Below are 22,630 nucleotides of genomic sequence, written 5' to 3'. Positions count from 1 at the left end.
AAAATTAACTAGCAATATTGTATTGGAAGGGTTAGTAATAAATCGTCAAGGCACATTCTATTAAAAGCTTTCTGTAACAGACACCAGGGATTACTTATTCAGATAACCTTAACAGTTTTGGTTGTATATGGAAGAGATAGTATTTGACAGGTAGTATTTCTGTACAACTTCATAAAATACTGTCTTATGCCACTGCAGAGCTGTGTGTGTGTGTGTGTGTGTGTGTGTGTGTAAAAATGGGGAATCCTTTCTCATAATGACTTAGAGCATTTTTATAGAAAATACTGACTAAATTATTTTTTCTCCAATTGATTTTCATTTCCTTTTTTTAAAAAAGCATTATTAATTTCATACACACAAATACATACAAATTTGATTTTTCCCTTAGTTTTTTTTTCTATGTAAATAAACTTGATTGAATAATAATGCTACCCTTCGTTATTTTGTTCTGACAGTTGTCTTTAACTAAAGTGAGCCTCTTTATTTTGGGGGGTTCTGCACCACACTGAGAACAGAGTCCTTGCTGTGACTCACAGGCCCCACTCATGCGGCCACCTGCGCACCTCCCAGACGCCATCTCCTGCCACCTTTGCGGCCTCTGCACCTGCTACTTCCTCTAATGGGCCCTGGCTTCTCATCACCATGTTGATCCCAGCTCAAGGTCACCCTTTCCCACACCACCCATCCAGAGTTCTGCCACTGGTCCCCGGGCATCACATGCCCATCTCCTTGTCTATTTTCTTCATAGCACGTCCACTAAGAAAGGTGCTTGTGTTGTGATCTTTAAAGGTAACCTTGACCAGGATGCGAGCTCTGGTCACCAGGGACCAAGTCTGTGTCATTTGCCTCTGTGTTCCCAATGCCTAGCCCATGCCTGAGGGCAGAGAAGGGCTGCCACAAAACACTGGGCAAAGATGGTAGAATAAGGTGACTAGAGCTGTGTGACGTGGAGTCACATCCAGTTATCAACAGGAGCCCTTAGTCTTGGGGATGTAGGACTGGAGACTGGACCATGTTCCTAAGCTGTGTATACATACAGAGTGCTCCTTATCTAAAATGCTTGGCCCACAGTGTTCCAGAGTTCAGATCTCTGTTGGATTTTAGAATATTTGCATAGACTTTCCTGGTTGATCATCCCTAATCCAAAAGCCAAATTGTAGAGTTTTGAATTTTGGAGCATTATGAATTTGGGGTTTTGAGATTTGGGATGCCTAACCTATAGTTCTTTGGGAATTGTCATCAAAGTTAGGTATTTTAATAGGTCAATAAATTCTTAATAGCATTGCTATCTTTGATTCTCTGTTCACTGTGGTGAAATTGGAGAAATAAACAAATATCCTTGACTCCTAATAATCCTAAGCCTGGTTCGCTGAATGAGTGCTGTGAGCCAGAAAAGCAGGAGAGCCAGAGACGGGGCTGACTCCAGAGTAAAGGTGACAGGGAGCTCGGAAGAGAGTAAGGATGTATTTTGGGGGTGCTGCCCAGAGAAATTACACTGGTGAATAAAGTTCTTGGGGAAATTAGCACTGCCAGAGACCTGCAGACAGTGTCGTGAGTCATAGTGTTAGGGAGCGTCTCGTTCAGGCAGAAGAGGAGAAAAGATGAAGTCACAGAAGTGAAGGAGAATCTGGAAACGTCAAGTGGGAGCAGCTCAGCAAAGAGGGAAAGGAATCGGCTCCATCTGCAGTTTGGTCCCCAGAGCCAATCCTTAAAAAACAAATGCCAAATGTCTTCTTTGATATAAAGAGAGCAACTAAGAACAGAACAGGGAGGAAGAGCATGAGGAAAAGATTAACATTAAACAAAGACGAGTGGGGGGAGAGAAAGGGAAAGAGAAGGGAAAGCATATGGAAATGGTAGGAGACCCTCAATGTTACACAAAATTACATATAAGAGGTTGTGAGGGGAAGGGGGGGGAACAAGGGAGAGAATTGAACAACAGCAGATGAGGTAGAGAGCGAAGATGGGAGGGGAGGGTGGATAGTAGGGGATAGGAAAAGTAGCAGAATACAACAGTCACTAATATGCCATTATGTAAAAATGTGAGTGTGTAACCGATGTGATTCTTCAATTTGTATTTGGGGTAAAAATGGGAGTTCATAACCCAATTGAGTCAAATGTATGAAAGATGATATATCATGAGCTTTGTAATGTTTTGAACAACCAATAAAAAGAAAAAAGGAAACGGATGTACAAATTGTAGATGCATACAGGACACCAAGCATACAAAATCACAGTAGACCAACGCCAAGACACATTGTTATGAAGATATCCAATATACAGAACAAAGAGAAAATATTAAAAGCTACAAGAGAAAGGAGGCAGATTATATTCAGGGGTAAACCAATAAGGTTAACAACGGATTTTACATCACAGACACTGAAAGCGAGAAGATCCTGGAACAACGTATTTCAAACACTGAAAGACAATGGATGCCAACCAAGAATTTTGTATCCAGCAAAATTAAGCTTCAGGTATGACAACGAAATAAAAATCTTTCATGATAAACAAAAGTTAAAAGAATTTGCAGCCAGAAAACCAGCATTGCAAAGCATCTTGAGCAAAACACTACACGAGGAAGAAATGAAAAACAATAACCAAAACCAACAGTGGGAAGTACCTCAGTGAAGCCAGAGGGCGGGGGAAAAGCTAATCATGGAGAAACAAACCAAATTAAAAAAAAAAGATAAATAATCAAACATGGCTGGAAGTACAAACCATATATCAATAGTAACTCTAAACGTTAATGGCTTGAACTCTCCAATAAAGCGACATAGGCTGGTAACATGGATTAAAAAAACAAATCCAACAATATGCTGCCTCCAGGAGACACATCTGATTGGAAAAGACATACACAGGCTGAAGGTGAAAGGTTGGGAAAAAATATACCATGCACATGGTCCTCATAAGCAAGCAGGGGTGGCCATCCTCATATCGAATAAAATCGACTTTAAGACTAAGTTAATCAAAAGGGATAAGGAAGGACATTATATACTATTAAAAGGAACCATTCACCAACAAGACATAACAATTATCAATATTTATGCACCAAATAAGGGTGCTGCAACGTTCATAAAACAAACTCTCCTCAAGTTCAAGAATCAAATAGACCACAACACAATAATTATGGGTGACTTCAACACACATCTCTCACCATTGGACAGATCCTCCAAACAAAAGTTGAATAAAGAAACTATAGAACTCAATATCACAATCAATAACCTAGACTTAACCGACATATATAGAATATATCAACCATCATCAAGTGGATATACTTTTTTCTCAGTAGCACATGGATCCTTCTCAAAAATAGACCATATATTATGCCATAGGGCAACCCTCAGTAAATATAAAGGGGTGGAGATAATACCATGCATTTTATCTGATCAAAATGGAATGAAACTGGAAATCAATGATAAAAGAAGGAAGGAAAAATCCTACATCACATGGAAAATGAACAATATGTTACTGAATGATCAATGGGTTACAGAAGACATAAAGGAGGAAATCAAAAAATTCTTAGAGATAAATGAAAATACAGACACAACATATCGGAATCTATGGGACACAATGAAAGCAGTTTTAAGAGGGAAATTCATCGCCTGGAGGTCATTCCTCAAAAAAACAAAAAACCAACAAATAAATGAGCTCACACTTCATCTCAAAGCCCTAGAAAAGGAAGAGCAAAACAAGAGCAAATGTTGCAGAAGGCAAGAAATAATTAAAATCAGAGCGGAAATCAACAAAATTGAAACAAAAGAAACTATTGAAAAAATTGACAAAACTAAAAGTTGGTTCTTCGAAAAAAAAAATAAGATCAACAGACCCTTAGCCATGCTAATGAAGAGAAGAAGAGAGAGAACTCAAATTACTAACATACGGGATGAAAAAGGCAATATCACAACAGATGCTACAGAAATACAGAAGACAATTAGAAATTATTTTGAAACCCTATATTCCAATAAAATAGAAGATAGTGAAGACATCAATAAATTTCTTAAGTCATATGATTTGCCCAGACTGAGTCAGGAGGATACACACAATTTGAACAGACCATTATCAATGGATGAAATAGAAGAAGCAATCAAAAGACTACCAACCAAGAAAAGCCCAGGACCGGATGGGTTTACAGCGGAGTTTTACAAAACCTTTAAAGAAGAATTAATACCAATACTTTTCAAGTTATTTCAGGAAATAGAAAAAGAGGGAGCTCTTCCAAATTCATTCTATGAGGCCAACATCACCCTGATTCCAAAACCAGAAAAAGACCCCTCAAAGAAAGAAAACTACAGACCAATATCTCTAATGAACCTAGATGCAAAAATCCTCAATAAAATTCTGGCGAATCGGATACAAAAACACATCAAAAAAATTGTGCACCATGATCAAGTAGGATTCATCCCTGGGATGCAAGGATGGTTCAATATACGGAAATCAATAAATGTTATTCACCACATCAATAGACTTAAAGATAAGAACCATATGATCATCTTGATAGATGCAGAAAAAGCATTCGACAAAGTGCAGCATCCCTTTATGTTCAAAACATTAGAAAAACTAGGAATAACAGGAATTTACCTCAACATTGTAAAAGCTATTTATGCTAAGCCTCAGGCTAGCATCATTCTGAATGGAGAAAAATTGAAGGCATTCCCTCTAAAATCTGGAACAAGACAGGGATGCCCTCTCTCACCACTTCTATTCAATATAGTTCTCGAAACACTGGCCAGAGCAATTAGATAGACAAAAGAAATTAAAGGCATAAAAATAGGAAAAGAAGAACTTAAATTATCACTATTTGTGGAAGACATGATTATATACCTAGAAGACCCAAAAGGGTCTACAAAGAAACTACTAGAACTAATAAATGAATTCAGCAAAGTGGCAGGATATAAAATCAACACACATAAATCAAAGGCATTTCTGTATATCAGCAACAAAACTTCTGAAATGGAAATGAGGAAAAACACCCCATTCACAATATCCTCAAAAAAAAAAAAATACTTGGGAATCAACCTGACAAAAGAGGTGAAAGATTTATACAATGAAAACTACATAACCCTAAAGAGAGAAATAGAAGATCTTAGAAGATGGAAAAATATACCCTGTTCATGGATAGGCAGAACTAACATCATCAAAATGGCGATATTACCAAAAGTTCTCTATAGGTTTAATGCAATGCCAATCAAAATCCCAATGGCATTTCTTGTAGAAATAGATAAAGCAATCATGAAATTCATATGGAAAAATAAAAGACCCAGAATAGCAAAAGCAACTCTAAGCAGGAAGTGTGAATCAGGCGGCATAGTGATACTAGATTTCAAACTATACTACAGAGCAATAGTAACAAAAACAGCATGGTACTGGTACCAAAACAGGCGGGTGGACCAATGGTACAGAATAGAGGACACAGAGACTAATCCACAAAGTTACAACTATCTTATATTTGATAAAGGGGCTAAAAGCATGCAATGGAGGAAGGATAGCATCTTCAACAAATGGTGCTGGGAAAACTGGAAATCCATATGCAACAAAATGAAACTGAATCCCCTTCTCTCGTCATGCACAAAAGTTAACTCAAAATGGATCAAGGAGCTTGATATCAAATCAGAGACTCTGCGTCTGATAGAAGAAAAAGTTGGCTCCGATTTACATATTGTGGGTTTGGGCTCCAAATTCCTTAATAGGACACCCATAGCACAAGAGTTAATAACAAGAATCAACAAATGGTACTTACTTAAACTAAAAAGTTTTTTCTCAGCAAGAGAAACAATAAGAGAGGTAAATAGGGAGCCTACATCCTGGGAACAAATTTTTACTCCTCACACTTCAGATAGAGCCCTAATATCCAGAGTATACAAAGAACTCAAAAAATTTAACAATAAGATAACAAATAACCCAATCAACAAATGGGCCAAGGATCTGAACAGACACTTCTCAGAGGAGGACATACAATCAATCAACAAGTACATGAAAAAATGCTCACCATCTCTAGCAGTCAGAGAAATGCAAATCAAAACCACCCTAAGATACCATCTCACTCCAGTAAGATTGGCAGCCATTATGAAGTCAAACAACAAGAAGTGCTGGCGAGGATGTGGGGAAAAGGGTACTCTTGTACATTGCTGGTGGGACTGCAAATTGGTGTGGCCAATTTGGAAAGCAGTATGGAGATTCCTGGGAAAGCTGGGAATGGAACCACCATTTGACCCAGCTATTGCCCTTCTCGGACTATTCCCTGAAGACCTTAAAAGAGCGTACTATAGGGATACTGCCACATTGGTGTTCATAGCAGCACAATTCACAATAGCTAGACTGTGGAACCAACCTAGATGCCCTTCAATAGATGAATGGATAAAAAAAAATGTGGCATTTATACACAATGGAGTATTACTCTGCACTAAAAAATGACAAAATCATGGAATTTGCAGGGAAATGGATGGCACTAGAGCAGATTATGCTAAGTGAAGCTAGCCAATCCCTAAAAAACAAATGCCAAATGTCATCTTTGATATAAGGAGAGCAACTAAGAACAGAATAGGGAGGAAGAGCATGAGAAGAAGATCACCATTAAACAGGGTCGAGAGGGGGGAGGGAAAGAGAGAGAGAAGGGAAATTGCATGGAAAAGGAAGGAGACCCTCATTGTTATACAAAATTACATATAAGAGGAAGTGAGGGGAAAGGGGAAAAAACAAGAGAGAGAAATGAATTACAGTAGATGGGGTAGAGAGAGAAGATGGGAGGAGAGGGGAGGGGAGGAGAGGGGGGATAGTAGAGGATAGGAAGGGCAGCAGAATACAACAGACACTAGTATGGCAGTATGTAAAAAAAGTGGATGTGTAACCCATGTGATTCTGCAATATGTATACGGGGTAAAAATGGGAGTTTATAGTCTGCTTGAATCAAATGTATGAAATATGATATGTCAAGAAAAAAATTAATTAATTAATTAAATTTAATTTTAAAAAAAGTAAATCACCATATAACCAGCAGCTCCACTCCTAGGTGTTTACACAGTTTACCTAGGAAAAATGTAAACATGTGTCCACACAAATTGATGTTCTCAGAAACATTTTTAACAATCACCATAAACTAGAAACAACCTAACTCCACCAATAACTGGATCAATAAACAAACATGGTGCATTCATGCATTGCAACACTAGGCATCTGTGGTTTCCTGGGAGCAGGCAGAAGGGCTAACCTGAGAAGGGGACACAGGGAGACTTTGGGGGCCATGGGAGTGTTGGGGACATTTTTGTGTAGTTGTTTTACAGGTGTATAAACTGCCAAAACTCATCAAAGTGTGCATCTTAAATATATGCAGCTTTGTTTACTTTACATAAATTGCATTTCAGTAAAATTGTTTAAACGGAATAAGAGGTAGAAGCCTGGGAGAGGACAGTGCTCTTGAAAGGAGTCCCTATCTTGGAGAGGATTTTTGCCGTGTGAGTCGCTGCTCCAGGGCTCCAGAGCCTCTGGCCGCAGACCCAGGTTTGAATCCTAGCTCTGGTGCTGTGGGTTCTGGAGAAACTTCCTCTCCGTACCTCAGTCTCCTCACTGGCGAACAGGAGCAGAGAGAGCGTCCAGCCAATGGCGACAGCATGGGATCAGGAGTGGCCTTGCAGCAGTGGGTCTCTTTTCTCACACAGAGTCGGTGGTGCTAGGATGCTCTGGAGTGTTCCAGCAGCTCCCCGTCAGGTCTGTCTGTGGACACCTTCTTGGTTCTGTCTGCATGATGGCTGCCCAGCTCCAGGCCTCAAAGAACCGTGTCCCGTGACAGTAGGAAAGGGGCGTGGGTGGCCATTACCCCAGGAGACCTTTGTCCATGTGAGAGGAAATTCTCTCCAGAAGCCCCAACAGGCTTCCACTCAGGTGCAGTCAACAGAGCCAGCGATGCTGATGATACCGCCCAACAGCTGCCACAGGTGGCAGAAAAAGACCATCAGAACAAGGGGCGAGGCCCGTTGGTGGCTTGCGAAGGTGCACCTCAGAAAGGACAGTGACCACGGCCACACTACTGCTGAGGAAGTGACTCGTGCAGAGACAGAAGCGAACAGGCCACGGCCCGCCTTTCCAGGAGTGTGTTGACGCTGTGCGGTGGAATCCAGGGGAGGGCAGGGGTAGAGGGCGAGAAATGGACATGGGAGGTAGTTGGTGGGACAAGGACGCTTCAAGGGGGACATGGGTGTGGGGCACAGCCTTGGCAGTGAGGAGACACATTTCCTTTTAGAGGCTAGAACAGACGATGGAAAGGGCGGATGCCACAGTGGATGGAGACGCGGGGTGGTCATCATACTTGGATGGGAATCTGCGTCTTGCAGATTCGTCCCCGCGGAGCTCTGGGTTTGTGCTTCACTGTTAAACAGGTGAGCATCTGGGTTTGTACACAGCTCACCTCCGTCTGCCAGGCAAAAGCCACCATCTGAATAGAACTGCAAACTCAGACTGCACCAAGTCCCCTCCAGGCAGACCATAGGGCTGCGTTTCGGGCACTGGAGGAGCAGATCCAGATGCGGCTGTCACCATGCTGGATAAAAGTCTGTCCTTGGTCTCCCACGCTGTCCTTTCAAGCTTTCATGGAGAAGTAGATGGTTCCATTTCATAATATCTTTGAAAGACTCTCTGGATTTGCTCCTTTAAAAACTACTGAACTGGAACATCACACCCTAAACGAGATTCTGGCTGTCATCAATTTCCTGAAAAGCCATTAAAATGCAGTTGTATCCTGTGCTTATCATGGGTGCCTGCATTTTCCTGTTCTGACGTTTGTGAGACAAGATCATGAGCCCCCGAGGATGGGAACAGCCACTAGTTGGCCGTCGGGTCTCCAGGACTGACCCTCATGAATAGCCATTGACCCCTGTTCATGTGCTTCCCTTGGCAGCCCTCCCCCACCACGGACCTTCCCTCCAGTTATTCATCCATTTCAAAGAGGTTTGCCAGGTGGTGGCACACTCTGTACCAGGCACCAGCGAACAGAGAGCCGCCTTGGACTCAGGAGGTGATTTAAACACTGACCCTCACGGGTCCCAGGCAGGCTGCTCTGCTCCCTTCTGCCAGTGGGAATCTCATCCATGCCAGGATCGCTCATTACCACTTCTCTGATGACAGTTCCCTCAAAAACTGTTTAGAAGACAAGATGAACTTCTGCCAACCACCCAGCGTGACAGCGTCCAAAGACAACTCACACACAGCATTTCTAAAGTGTCATTCATCTCCCTCCCAAAGCACTCCCTCCCTTGTTTTTGTCTCTTGACAAGTGGAAACACCCCCCACCCATGAACCTTAAACCAGAAGCTTAGGTTCTGCCTCTCCCCCAGCCCCGGCCCCATATTCCCTCTCCTAGTACCAAAATGGCCCCAGTCCTCTTACCACAGTGAACAGCAGGAACCCCCAAGTCAGGCTCTGACCCCAATCCCCTCAACCCCTGCAGACCTTCACCTCCTCATCTGTAAAAAATGGGGACCACAGAGATGCTTGCATGGGTTAAGTGAAACGGGGCTGGCCAAGGTGCCAGACACACAGCTGGTGCTCAAGGGAGGCCCCCTCTGGGGTGGACCATTGCCATCACCTCCTGGCCAGCTCCCTGGCTCACCTCTTCCCTGATCCTGTCTCACTGAGCTGCTCTTCTCACCCCAGCACAGAACCTGGTTCAGGAAAGGCACTGGTGGGGCTGACGGGCACACAGAGGAAGGGTGTTGGGGGACCTTCCTAAAGAGAAAGTGCCTGAAGCTGAGCCCCGAAGGTCAGTCTGAAGTTGGGGGGAGAATGAGGTCAGGAACCAAGCTCCAGCCGCAGGAGCCCAGAGGCACCGAGAGGAGGAGACATGCATAGCAGGACTCTGGCGAGCACACGGGGTGGTCGAGATGAAGCTAGAAAACGTAGAGAGGGCTGGGACTCTCCTGTGGCCAGCCGATGCCCTGCCTGCTGTCCTTAGGCCTTTCCTGGCAATGTCCCCTGAGGTAGAGCAGCCTCTGCCCAGTGATCATCAAGCTTCACCCTCTTCCCCAGCTCAGTTCATCTGGCCACCTCCAGGAAGCCCTCCCCGACTTACTCCCCCACCACATCCCTCCCTGGTCCCCTCACATGGAGCATGGACCACGCAGTGCAGACACCTTGGCCTCTGCTCTGCTATGAGCTGTCCGTGTCACAGTCCACAGCATACAGTGTATAAAATGCCACCTCAAGGGCAGAGTCCCTCTCTGCAATTCTGTGATGCACATTTTTTTTCACATTTTAATGTTTCCAAAATCAAAATGTGTCTTGCGACCCAAGTCCTCTTTAAAACAGCAGATATTCAGAAATACAGATATATTTTTAAATGGAGGGAAAGAGAAGTGGTCAGTGGAATGGCGCTGGCCCACCTGGGTTTGAGTCCTGACCCTGCCATTCCCTCAGTGACTCTATGGCCTGGGCAGGTAACGTTGTTTCTGGGATTTCGTTTCTTTCTCTATAAAATGAGGAATGCTGCTGCCTCAGGTACTGAGGTGCTCAGATTAGCTCCTTAAAAATGCACGGATGCTTCATTCCTAGGTCAACATTGTGGTGTTGATTAGAGGAGACCAGTAGAGTGGGCATGGTGGTGCAGGAGTGGGGGAAGAGAGGCCAGGTGCAGCATAGATCAGACCTTCAGCCAAGCCCATTGATAACCTGTCCTGCACCCTGTCAGTGAGGCAGAGAGCAGCCAAGACAGGGAGGGGTCAGGCAGATGCGTCTAAGTGTGTCTCTTGTATGCACTCAGTGATATTACCCCACTTTACAGATGAGGAAGCTGAGGCACAGGGACATCAAGGAATGGGCCCAAGGTCACACTGCTCATAAGGGACAGAGGTGGTGTTCAAACCAAAACAATACTGTTCCAGAACCTGTGACCATCTGTCATAACAATTCTTGAAGTAGCATGTTGGCATGTGGCATATGCCTCACAGCTGATCAGGGTGACAGTGTGACAAACAGGACCCAGCTCTCTTGTTCCAGCCACACCCTGGAAAGCAAATTCTCTTCATGGTAAAGTTCTATCTCCAAGTCTGTCTACTTAATTATTCAACTCAGTTAAGTATCTTTCTTTTTCCTCTCCAAGGAATCCTAGCAGGAGAGCCACACATTCCCTGAAAGATCTCCAGCAGAGGGGTCTCTGGGCCAACCTGGCTCCTGCAGAGACTCCGCAGGGGTGGAAAGGAAGTTTCATTAGCTCTATTTACTTCTCCTGCCCATAACGGCCAGCAGAGTCTGAGTGGTGACGTCATGTCTCATTAGTGGAGACCTCTGCCCCTGGTCACAGCACCGCGTCTGGCTTGTTTGTGTGGAAGGAGCAGTTTCACAGGGAGTGCGTTATGAACCAGCTCTCCTGTGGAGCTGCTCTAATTGCCAGTTAGGAAAACAAGCTTTCTGATGTTGTGCAGACAGTTGGGCAGCGTGTCCGCAGCAGGGCAGATGGTTGTTAACACCCTTTCCAGCAGGGTGGGCTTCTCTGAGAGTGATAACACCAAATCTGGGGGACCACAGATGAGCAGCCTGCCTTCCCTCCTCAGTCCCCGGCACCTTGCTGACCTTGCCCGACAGGTCCTCCAAGGGCCCAGCTTGCTCTGGGACGGGTCTGGCTGCATGTCAGATTTCAGGTTCAATAACCAGGGCTGTCATCCTGCCCCTCCGGGTACTGTTTGTTGTCATGAAATCAAACTCTGCCTAAACAGAAGAGGCCCGATACCTAAAGGCTTACAGCATATACAAATATGACCTGCTCCTGAGAAATGTCCCATAAAGCTTTGTTTAAAAGGGAAAAGAGGACAGGAGTCCTTCGAATCCCCCATGGCAGGATCCCACTGAGCTTCTGAGAGGTACGGATTTTTACCAGCGTCAATTACAGTCTGCAACACAGCCTCCTCTCCTCACTCAGTTCCGGGAATCAGGGAGCGAAGCCCCATTGGGACCGGGGAGGCGCATCCGGGCCTCCTTTGTGTGGGGGTCCCCATCTTCCCCCTGCCCCTCCATGGCCGTCCCTGGGGGGCTCCCAGAAGCTCTCTCCCTCTGCCCCATCCAGCTGCTATCCAGCCCCAGAGCTCCTGCTCATTGACAGGCGTGGGGGGGGGGTCCTTGTTTATGGACATCTCTCATCCAGGAGAGCCGGGCTGGTTGACCCAGCAGTGGGGTGTGCAGCGAGGTCTGGAGGTGGGCAGAAGAACCCCAGTGTGCACCCACACATGTCCTCCTCCCGGGGAACCCACCGAGGGTGAAGGGCATCAGAACAGTCACAGTCGCTGCTCCCCTGGGTGGGGCAAGGATTGAGTGGGATGGAGATGATGGCATTCTGTGTCCTGATAGGGCTTGTGTCGCGCAGCTGTATGTACATCTGTCAAAACCCAGCGAGGTCACTTCAGAGCTGTGCTTTTCATGGTGTAGACTGTATATCCAAAGAGGAAAGGGGCTAGCATGTGGCTAAGTGGAAGAGCTCTTGCCCCACATGCGTGAGATCCTGGGTTGCATCCCCAGCTATACAAAAGGGAAAAAATGTGTGTGGGGGGGTGCTACAGATAAGCAATGGTGTTAAAGGTCTGCATGGCGGAGTTTCAAGGGTCAAGGGTCTGAGGTGTAATATCTGAAATTTACTCTGAACTGTAACAAAAAGAAGCTGGATCAGCAGAGGGATGGGGAGGAAGGGTGGATAGGTGAGTGGTAAGGCAAATCCAGCAGAAACCAACGGGGCAGAGTCGGGTTGGGGGTACAGGAGTGTTCACTTTAAAACCTGTTAACAATTGCATAATGCTTAAAAGTTTTCATTTAAAACTCTGTAGAAAAAGGTGTCTAAGCTCAAAACTTGATTTTCCCCCTGTGAAAAGACACCAGCCATCAGAGGCACTTGTTGGGCGCAGGCTGTGCCCTCTGGACTCTACCTCCACATCCTACTTCATCTTCACGGGCAGCCTGTGAGTCCGTTCTCAGGTTGCAGGTGCAGAAACCAAAGCTTTCGATGATCTGTGGGTCACAGATATCAGAGCAAATATGCAGACCCCAGAGTCAGCTCTGTCCCACCGCCCACCACACAGGTAAGGAGAGGCCACTCTGGAGGACCTCCACCTCCACCAGTCCAGTCATCCCAGCCTTTTCTCTGGAGAACGTGATGACATTTAGAATCCCTCCACCCTCAAAAGGCCCATGTGTAAACCATTTGACCCACAAAACTGGTAGGTCTGTGGTCTTCCTGTGGCCCATCCCTGGACCCCAGAAAGTCGAGTCCCTTTGCTGGTGGCTGAACTTGCCCCACAGAGCAGCTCTATCACGTGCCCTCTGCCTTTGCTCCAGCTGTTCACCTCCACCCCAGAAGACCAAGAACACCTTTCCCACTCCTCAAATCTCTCTGCAGTATGAATGCCTCAAGGGCTGGGCCCTGTTCGGCCACCACTTTCTCAGCCAGTGCCTGCCTGTCGTAGGTGCTCACTTATCTACTGACCCAAAGGTCCCTGTGTGTTGAGTGCTTCCCACACACAGGATGGAGACGTGGTGGTAGACAGCCGCTGTCCTGGTCTCTTTCAGGGGACTGCCTGTTGGGAGGCTGTACTGTGACACGTTTCTGAACAACAGATCACTCCAGCGTTTACCAGTCAAAGCAACAAACATTTACTATCTCACACTTTTCCTGAAGACCGGGGATCCAGGAGCAGCTGAGCTGAGCGACTCAGGCTCAGGCTCCTGCCTGAGGCCACAGTCATCTGTGAGCTGGAAGGCTGTGACGTCCATTCCCGAGGCCACCACTTGTCTCCTGGCTGGTGTCTTCACCACATGACTGTCCAGAGACTGCCCGGTGTCCTCGTCTGATGGCAGCTTGCTTTCCCCAAAGGAGAGGATCCAAAAGGGGACCGTGATCTTGAAGATGACCAGCCATCACATCTGTCCTATGCTGTTGGTAGCCGAAGACAACCCTGTCGGCCTGACCACCAGAAGGAGAGCTCTGGCTACCTCGGCGGAAGGAAAGAAGCGGCCCAAGATCACACAGGCCAGTGTGCACTTGAAGACCAAGACGTGCAATCCGACCTGCCCTGTGAGAGACCTAGCTAGAGATCTAACCGGATGTAGGTGGGGACTGGGGTCTGCACCTAGGGAGTGTGTTGGTAAGATATGTGGGAGAGGAAAAAGGACCCTGGGCCACTGGGTCAGTCCCCTGGCTGCATGGGGTCACCTGAGGAGACCTAAATACGCAGATGCCCAGACTCTCTCTCCAAAGACTACAGATGGCCCGGAGTGAAGCCTGGGCATTAGGCATTTTTAAGCTTCCAAAATGATTCTAACGTGAGCCACAAGTGAGGACCACTATTCAAGGCCAGAGAACCCCCTATGCAAGTGTCCTGTGGTTAGACGGAGCCTGGCATGCCTGAGGAACTGAAAGGATACATGGGCTGGAGGACAGAGCATGGGGGAAGGACATGAAGTGGAGATGAGAGGTGGCAGAAGCTGGATGACCCAGGCCTTCGTCAAGATCCAATGGGTATTTCAAAAAGATGACTCTGGCTTGGGTCAGAGAACAGACGGGGGTCGAGGAGCCCAAGTGCTTGCGGTGGTACCATTTCTGAATGATGGACCATGGCCCTTCCTATGACAGTGAGGACTTGGGTTAGGGCAGCAACGACAGCAGGTGACGTTGGCGTCGGGGACAGTCAGAGCTTATATGCTGCCGGTCCTTGCAATCAAATCAAAACATCTGGTTTCACAAATGGGAAACTGGGATCTTAAAGGAGGTGGGGATTATCGCAGGCCATTCAAGAAGAGGAAAGTGGCAGGAGGAGAGAGAAACCAAGCTGTCCCTGACAGTTCAGGGTTGTGGTCTGAATGGCGGCAAGACCAGGGGAGAGAAAGGGAAATGGTGATCGGGGTGTTGAGCCAAGATAAAAGTCACGACTGAAATATGTGCTCCCAAGTGGGAAGACCAAAAGGTTACAGGCAAGTTGAGAAATGGTGTAATTACAAAACTGTCCGAAATGCCAGCCGGGGCCAGCCTGTGACCTGTCCCTCGGTGCCAGGCAGGGACGCTGGGCATGGGGGCTGTAGGAGAGCTGCCAGCCCACTTGACATTCAGCTCCTGGAGGGGAGGGCCCTGTCTCCTTGCCTCCCTTCTCCCCGCAGAACCTGACACCTCCTCTCCTAGGCAGCCAAGCCCCTTGACAGCTCGCCCCGCCTCTGCGGTCACGTGGGAAAGGTTATTTCCAGCGCCCCACTTTTAGCCACACAGTGAACAGATGGGGTCCTTCCTTTTCCGGTGGTAATGATCCCCTGCCTCTAAAGAGGTGGCTTCCCAGTGTCTTTCTTGAGAACCGGAGATGGTGAGTCACATCTCACCAGCCTGAAATCATCAGTTCAAGGCCAATGCATGTAGATATGGGTAAACACTCCTCAGCTGAGCTCTCTAATGAACAGTGGCTGTGTTTATCAGGACGGGAGCAGATGCCATGGGGTCTTCAAGGAACAGAGACCAGAAACAAATATCTTCAGTGCATCAGCAGATCATCAACTGGGTATCAAATTTTTTTGAAGGCGTAGGGAAGAATATGTGATTCTAGAAGGTTAGAACCAGGAATAGTGATGGCCAAGAAATGGCAGTTCTGCCGTCACCTCCCACTTCACGCCCAGGCCAGACATTAATAATCCATCACAGCACTACTGACCTCTGACTCCTCCTGAAGGCAGCATTCCAGTTGTTCCTTACCAAGCATGGCTGTCCCCCAAGGTCTGCAATATCTTATGTAGTAAAACTAAGTTAAAAATTCAGCAGCTCAGTCACACTGTCCACATTTCAAGTGCATGATAGCTGCGTGTGGCTAGGGACCATCATAGGGGACAGCAGGGAAGAGACCATTCCAATCATCACAGAAAGTTCTGCTAGCATCATGGAGCTAATGGAGCTAATGTGCTCCAGAGCCACACTTCCCAAATGTCAGCCATCCACATGTCCTCGTCACAGCCAATCTCTTTTTAAAAAGACACCTACTTAATAGGAAATGGGACATTATAGTGGACCCCTTATCTGCAGTGGATATGTTCCAGGACCTTCAAGGGAGGCCTGAGACTGGATAATACCAAACTACGGACAGTAAGAGACAAATAATGACTATAAAATAGAACTTATCATAGCAACATACTGTAATAAAGCTTATTTAAAGCTTATGAATTGTTTGTTTCTGGAATGTTCCATGTAACATTTTCAGGCTGAAGTGGACTGCCAATCACTAAAACCACAGAAAGCAAAAGGGTGGATAAGGGGTGCTACTGTCCCAACTGGAATGGAAACCCAGTGTTATATCTGCTGTACTGAGAAAGGGTTGTAGACACAGGCATTCTGGGACTTGATTCTGGAAGAATCCTGTTGCTTCCTGCATGTTCTGAGCCTAGTCTAGCATGTGTCCTTCCCCAGGATCAATGTCCTCCTCTCCTCCATTCACTGTAGAAAGCTCTCTGCAGGCCCTTGCTCCTCCGTAAGGCCCCGTGGCATCCTTCGCCAACAGAACATGGCAGGAAGTGATGTAGACCATTTCTAGGCCAGGCCCTAAACCATCACAAGCGATGTTCCTTGCTACCTTCCTTCCTGGATGTGAGGTATGAGGAAGGCCCCCTAACCCGGGGCTTGGTGGAGCCACTAGATGGATGAAGGCCTGAGGGGCTGGGAAGAGCAGTGCATGAGCAGAAACAAATCTTTACTGAGTGGAGCTGCTCAGATTTTGGAGTTGTTTTAGCAGCTAATCTTACTTATCCTGACTGTTCCACCAAATGCTCAGTAGTTAAAGACGTTCCAGCATCTAAGGCTCTTCATGGAGTGGGAAGACCACTCCAGACTAAGGAAACAGCACCTAGAAAGGTCCTGAGGCAGGAGGAAGGGCAAGGAGCCACTGTGGGGAGAGTGGCAGATGGCGAGGGGGACAGGCAGCAGCACCCGGAACGGACAGAGCCTTCCAGAACACGACAGCCATGGGTCTGGTGTGGGTGTGTGACCCAGCTGTGGGACAGTGGGGTGAAAGGGGAAGTCTGCAGGCTTTGGGGGACCTTCCTCTCTGGTTATGAGACCCCTGTGTTTAGAGAACCCCTCCCTTCTTTCCCGTCTTTCTGCATCATAAGGTGTTGGTGCAATCTCTACAAGAGAAAAGCAGCACAGGACAAGCACTGCAGGGGAGGGATCCCAGAGCCCACGCTGACGTCTCCAGGGGTTGAATCAGCCCACCCAGGCTCCCACCTCCAGTCTGCTACCTCCAGTCTGCGTTCAGTGAGACAATGGCTGTCCTCCATCTCCAGGCCACGTGCAGCCAGGTGTTCTGGCTCTTGCTGCCCAACACTGTAGAGCCATCTTTTAGAAGAGAGTTGTTGGGTCAGCCCAGGGGAGACGAGCTACCAAGGTCACACCTCTGGGATGCCAGACCACAGAGCAGCACCCTCCACAGCACGGCAGCTCAGAAAAGCCAGTGAGCCAGACCTGCAGCTCTGCACCCTCACAGGGTCACACGTGGACATGTGTCGACACTCTCTGGAACATCTCAGCCTGCAAACGGGCTGTGCTCCTGAGCTACCCATCACCTGCTGTCCACCACCTGGGATGCGCTTAGCACAGAAATGGGCCCTTATAGCCGTGGCTCATGCTCCACCTCGGCTCCTTAGGGCCCATTTGGCTCACAGCATATTTAAAACGATGTGCATTTGCAAATGCCAAGGCCATTAAAGGGCAGCCGTGGTGGCAAAGAAGCAAATGAATATTAAATTAAAGGTGATTTTTTAAAAAAAATTATCTTGAATGTTTTGCCTGGGGAAAAATGGATTTAATTAGAAGAGGTGGAATACATGGAAACTTTCAGAGATTTGGAAGCAGACTTGGAGATATCCAAGTGCCTCTCAAGTGGAGATGTGACCAGCATCCATACAGGTCTGTGCAGGTCTGGCTCTTCCGCTTTCCACTTAAATCTACCAGTGATGACCTATTGTCTAGAAGAAGGATGGCTGAGTGGTTAAGTTAAGGAAGGCTTTTGCCAGACTAAGCTTGGGCTCAAGTCCCAACTCAGTGTGGCCTTAGACAAGTTATTTCTGTTCTCTGAGTCTTCCCACCACACCTGGCCCAGTAAAGTACTGGCTTGTATGATGGCTATCATACAAGTGTGTTGGTCAGCTTTCCATTACTATAACAAATACCTGAGGTAATCTGCTTATAAAGAGAAAAGGTTTGGAAATCTCAGTCAACAGTTGGTGGATCCCATTGCTTTGGGGCCTACAGCGAGGCAGCGTGTCACATGAGGAGTGCGTGCTGGAGCAAAGACTTTCACCTCATGGCAGCCAGGAAGTACAGAGAGGAAGAAGAAGAGGGTGCCAGGGTCTGTTAAGGGTCCCACCACCTCCCAACAGCATCAGGCTGGGGATGAAACCTTTGACCTGTGGGCCTTTGGGCAGTAGGTGGGGATGATCATACAGCCGAGTAAAATTAGGGGCTGGCAGGCTGAGAGGTCAGGGACTGTCATGGCTGTTGTTGGATTTTTATCTTTAGAGTTGAGCACAAAGTCTTGGACATCAAATGGGATTTGGAATCCTAGAGACAGAGACTGTGACATAATTGCTCTTGCCACCCTAGCTCCAGCTCCCTCCTTTTGGCTGTTGCTGACACCAATGGCTTTTTTATGGATTCAGAAGTATCATGGGTGGCATGCTCTGTCCTAATCAGCATCAGTCAGGAGACCCAGGTGCAATGAGGAGAGGAAGAAAGGTTTCCCGAGACACCTAAGCAAGCCTGTGAGAGGAAGGTGGCAGGTGTGAGCATGGTCAGGGCTGGTGGCTTAGGCGTCGGCTTCTCCCACCTACTCCCTCCTCTGAGACTCAGCTGCCTTGACTCTAAACTGGGGAAAGGAAGAGACAGATCACAGCCACGCAGGGTGCTAAAGGCCAAGGTTTCTGAACCTCAGCACAACCGACCTACGGGGCTGGACGGCCACTTGCTGCCGAGGCCTGGCCTGGGCAGCATCACAGGGCTCTGCCCGCCGCTTGCCAGGAGTCCTCTCCCTCATCCCGCATTGCTATGACCAAGCGCGTCTCTAAATATTGCAAGTGTCCGCTTGTGGGCAAGATCACCCTGGATGAGGACCCCTGCTGTGGGGAGGGGAGTGTGCAGGATAATTAGCAGAGCCTTGCAGATTATTAAATGTCCAATAGGCCAGCACTGCTGTGATTCATGTCCACATTTGCATTTGGAGTCTACCCCCTGTAAAAGGTGAGGAAATGAATCCAGAGCCAGGTTTTGAGCAGAGTTCTGGGTGTTTCCCAAGTCCACACTCCAGCCAGCCACAGCAGCCGCTGCCTGACGCACCCGGGCAGCACTGCATGGCTTGCTCAGCCTGGGCTCTGGTGGATACACCAGGGAGTCAGAAAAGAGACCTCCTGCATTGAAATTTGCACTGCCAACCTGCCAGCATATCAGACCAGGCTGGTGGCTCGGGAGAGCCCTGAGCAGCTCACTCAGCAAGGCCACAGCCCATCCTCTATCCCGAGGCTGACGAAGATGCCAAGAAAAGCTCCACTTCTGACCCACAGCAGACGATGAGTGGAGTCCGTTTTGAAATTGCTTTTATGCCTCCAACCGCAGTGCAATTATCTGACCCCCCACTGCCTGTGACCAACATCACTCTTTCTATGAGCTCATCGGGAGCCAGAACTGTGTCTTCCAAAGTCGGGAGGGGACCACCTCCCTGTGGACCTCCTGAGCCCTATTCGCTCCTGCCCTGAAATCGACATTGCAATGCCCGTCATTACCCACCCTCATCCCCCTCTCTGTTTAGTTCTCATCCATTCCTCTGCGCTGCTGTTTTGCTGCAAGAATTGTTCAGAACAAAACAGGTTTTACTCTTTTCCTATGGCTAAGAGACACCCTTGACTCTCTGCCATCATTGCAATTCACGCCATTAACAAAAGGTTTTCCAAACCTGTTCCATTGCAAGCCCTTTTCTGCCTGAGTGGCAAAGACTGGCTAGGAGCCCAGCCTATCCATTCCCTCTTATTCCAGGTACACAGAGGCACATCTCTCCTGCAGCTCAGCCTAGCGATGTGAGGGAGTTCCAGTGAGTAGAGTGGGAGAGAAGGCTACAGGCACTAATTCCAGGCCCAGTGCATACCCACATCCCACACACAATGCATTACTCACTTTCCCACCTCAAGTGGGCTCTGAGGAGGCAGAGAAAGGCAGAACCATGGACGGAAGAAGCCCGGGCCACTGAAGGAAGGCTTGTGTGGAACTGTTTTGTGAACCATTGGTACAATGGGATTTGGGATTTTTGTTTGTGTGTTTGTTACATCAGCTGGTGTTACTCATCCTGACTTCTAGATGTAGACTGAATGTTTGTTTCCCTCTGAAGTCCATATGTGGCTTACTTGGAGATGAGGCTATGACAGATCTTAGGGTTTCCATCTCATGATTCCTATCACCTAATACAAGAGAAAGAACTTCTGGTTAGAAAAATCCACAAGGACATCCCCAATTGGCGTGCTCAGGTCAAGTCTATGGATCTTGAATCTCACTTACCTTTCTCTTATGACACCAGTCACTGGTCTTAGGGTCCACATGGGCAAAACAGGATGATGGCACTCAAGATCCTTAATCTAACATCTGCAAAGAGCCTGTTCCCAAATAAGGTCACATCCACAGGGACCTGAGGTTAGGATTTGGGCCTCTTTTTAGAGCCCACACAGTAAAGTCCCAGCTCTAGTCCTTCAGGGTGGTGTTGGGTCATTGTGCTTAGCCATAGGTAAAGTGGCCAGGGTTGTTTTTATTTGTTCTGTTTTTCTTTTATTTGTTGATCTAAACAAGACATTTGACATTCCACAAACGTAATGGAGGAAAGGACCAGGCTCTGGGGAAAGTTTCAATTTCATGTTCTCTAGGAAGCCCTTTTCTGGACACCACTTTAGCTCTCTCTGATGGAATTTCTCCTGCTTTAGTAAGTCCCCAGGTAGGCCACGGACATCGGGCCCTTCCTGACCCACCCACAAGCACAGCATGTGACATGGCTGACTGTCTCCCTGGCCAAAGCCAGTTGGTCCAGAAGTAGACACGTGGCCCACACTGGGCCCGTCAGATTCTCCTTCCTTGGGGAAGCCTGGTGTCTCCTGGGCCAGACAGCATACAGCAGGGCCACGGGTGGCCGTTCTTGGCTCTGAAGGTGATTGGCAGGGAGGATGAGGCAGATGCACAGGAAGCCGTGGTGAGAGATGGGGATTCAGGACTGGCTTGGGTGCAGGAAGCACATGCCAGCTTCTTTCTACTTCCTGTTTGTCTTGGGGGAGGACCACACTGTGGGCCTCTCAGTCACATTTGATCACTTGATCCCCTGGATCCTTTGGTCAAATTTCCCCCATTTTTATGTAGCTGCAAGTACTCCTGATGGTCTGTGGGCTGCCACCGGAGAGCACGGCAGACTCTCTTCTCTCCCCATCAAGCCTCCTTTACATCCCGGTCCATGGCCCTGCTCCCCTCTGGACCTTAATCTTCTCATCTATACACTATGAATAATAATAGCCACCTCATGGAGTTACAATAAAAATGAAATAAGATAATAAATCTAGGAGCATTACAAAACTATTAAATATTATATATTACCCCTTTTCTGGCAGACTGAGTTTTTTAAGAGCAAAGACCATTTTGCTAATTTTCAGAAATGTTTAGTTCCTCATGCTCAGCACAGGATCTGGCCCATACTACCATGCTTGATAAATATATGTCAGTGAAATACATAGCTGATATTTAATGGGTTCTTGCTATGGATGACCTCATTTGAACTTAGAGCCCCTTGAAGTAGTTAGATATTATCTTTAACTCCACCTTATAGAGATGGAAAAAAAGCATCAGAGAACCTGGGTGAGTTCCTCAAGGCTGCACAGTAAATGGCAGAAGCAGGTCTTGCAGACTGCTGTCTCAGCCCCCAGTCTAATATTCCATTAGACTGGACACATGGTGGGCTGTAAGGAGAGTAGCCACTCCATGAACCTGGGAGGCATTAGCAGTGCCAAACCTCTGGGCAGAGCCACAGCCCAGGAGGCAGGGGCTGTGCACACTGGTTGCCCTGCATTTGTTATGGGAGATGATTTGGAAATATGCACATTGGACCCCAGCTTCCCTACAGCAGGGCAGGGGCTCCGCATTCCAAGAGCTCAGCATGTGGCGGGAGCTCAGCAGTGAGGGCTGGTGACAGATGCATCGGAGGACCCACACACACCTCCATGCTCACCCACTTTAATTAGGTGGAGGTGTCAAGATCTATTAGGATCACCCAGAAATGCCACGCGGGGCCTGGAAACCACCTGCATATGTGCCAAGTCACTGCTTTCCTTCTCCAGCTAAGGTTTTATTAGCATTTATTGGTGGCTAGTTTTTTTTAATCAGTTAGATAATACATCCACATTGTAAAGTTCTCACAGCCCTCTGAGGACACCTGCCCACAAATGATGTTCACAGCCTCTTGTTTGCCTTCCAGAACTGTTTTATGTGAACACTTTAGCATGCACACGCATGCACAGACACACACACATACCCACACACACACACACACACGACCTTTCTGTGGTTAGTAAGACATGTCACATGTCATCAACATCACTCCACATAGCACTGCTACCTTCTTTCCAT

Source organism: Marmota flaviventris, chromosome 19 (genome assembly GCF_047511675.1).
Source record: "Marmota flaviventris isolate mMarFla1 chromosome 19, mMarFla1.hap1, whole genome shotgun sequence".
NCBI classification, from domain to species: Eukaryota; Metazoa; Chordata; class Mammalia; order Rodentia; family Sciuridae; genus Marmota; species Marmota flaviventris.
The sequence above is the reverse complement of the archived record's forward strand: the minus strand, read 5'-3'. Positions refer to the sequence as shown.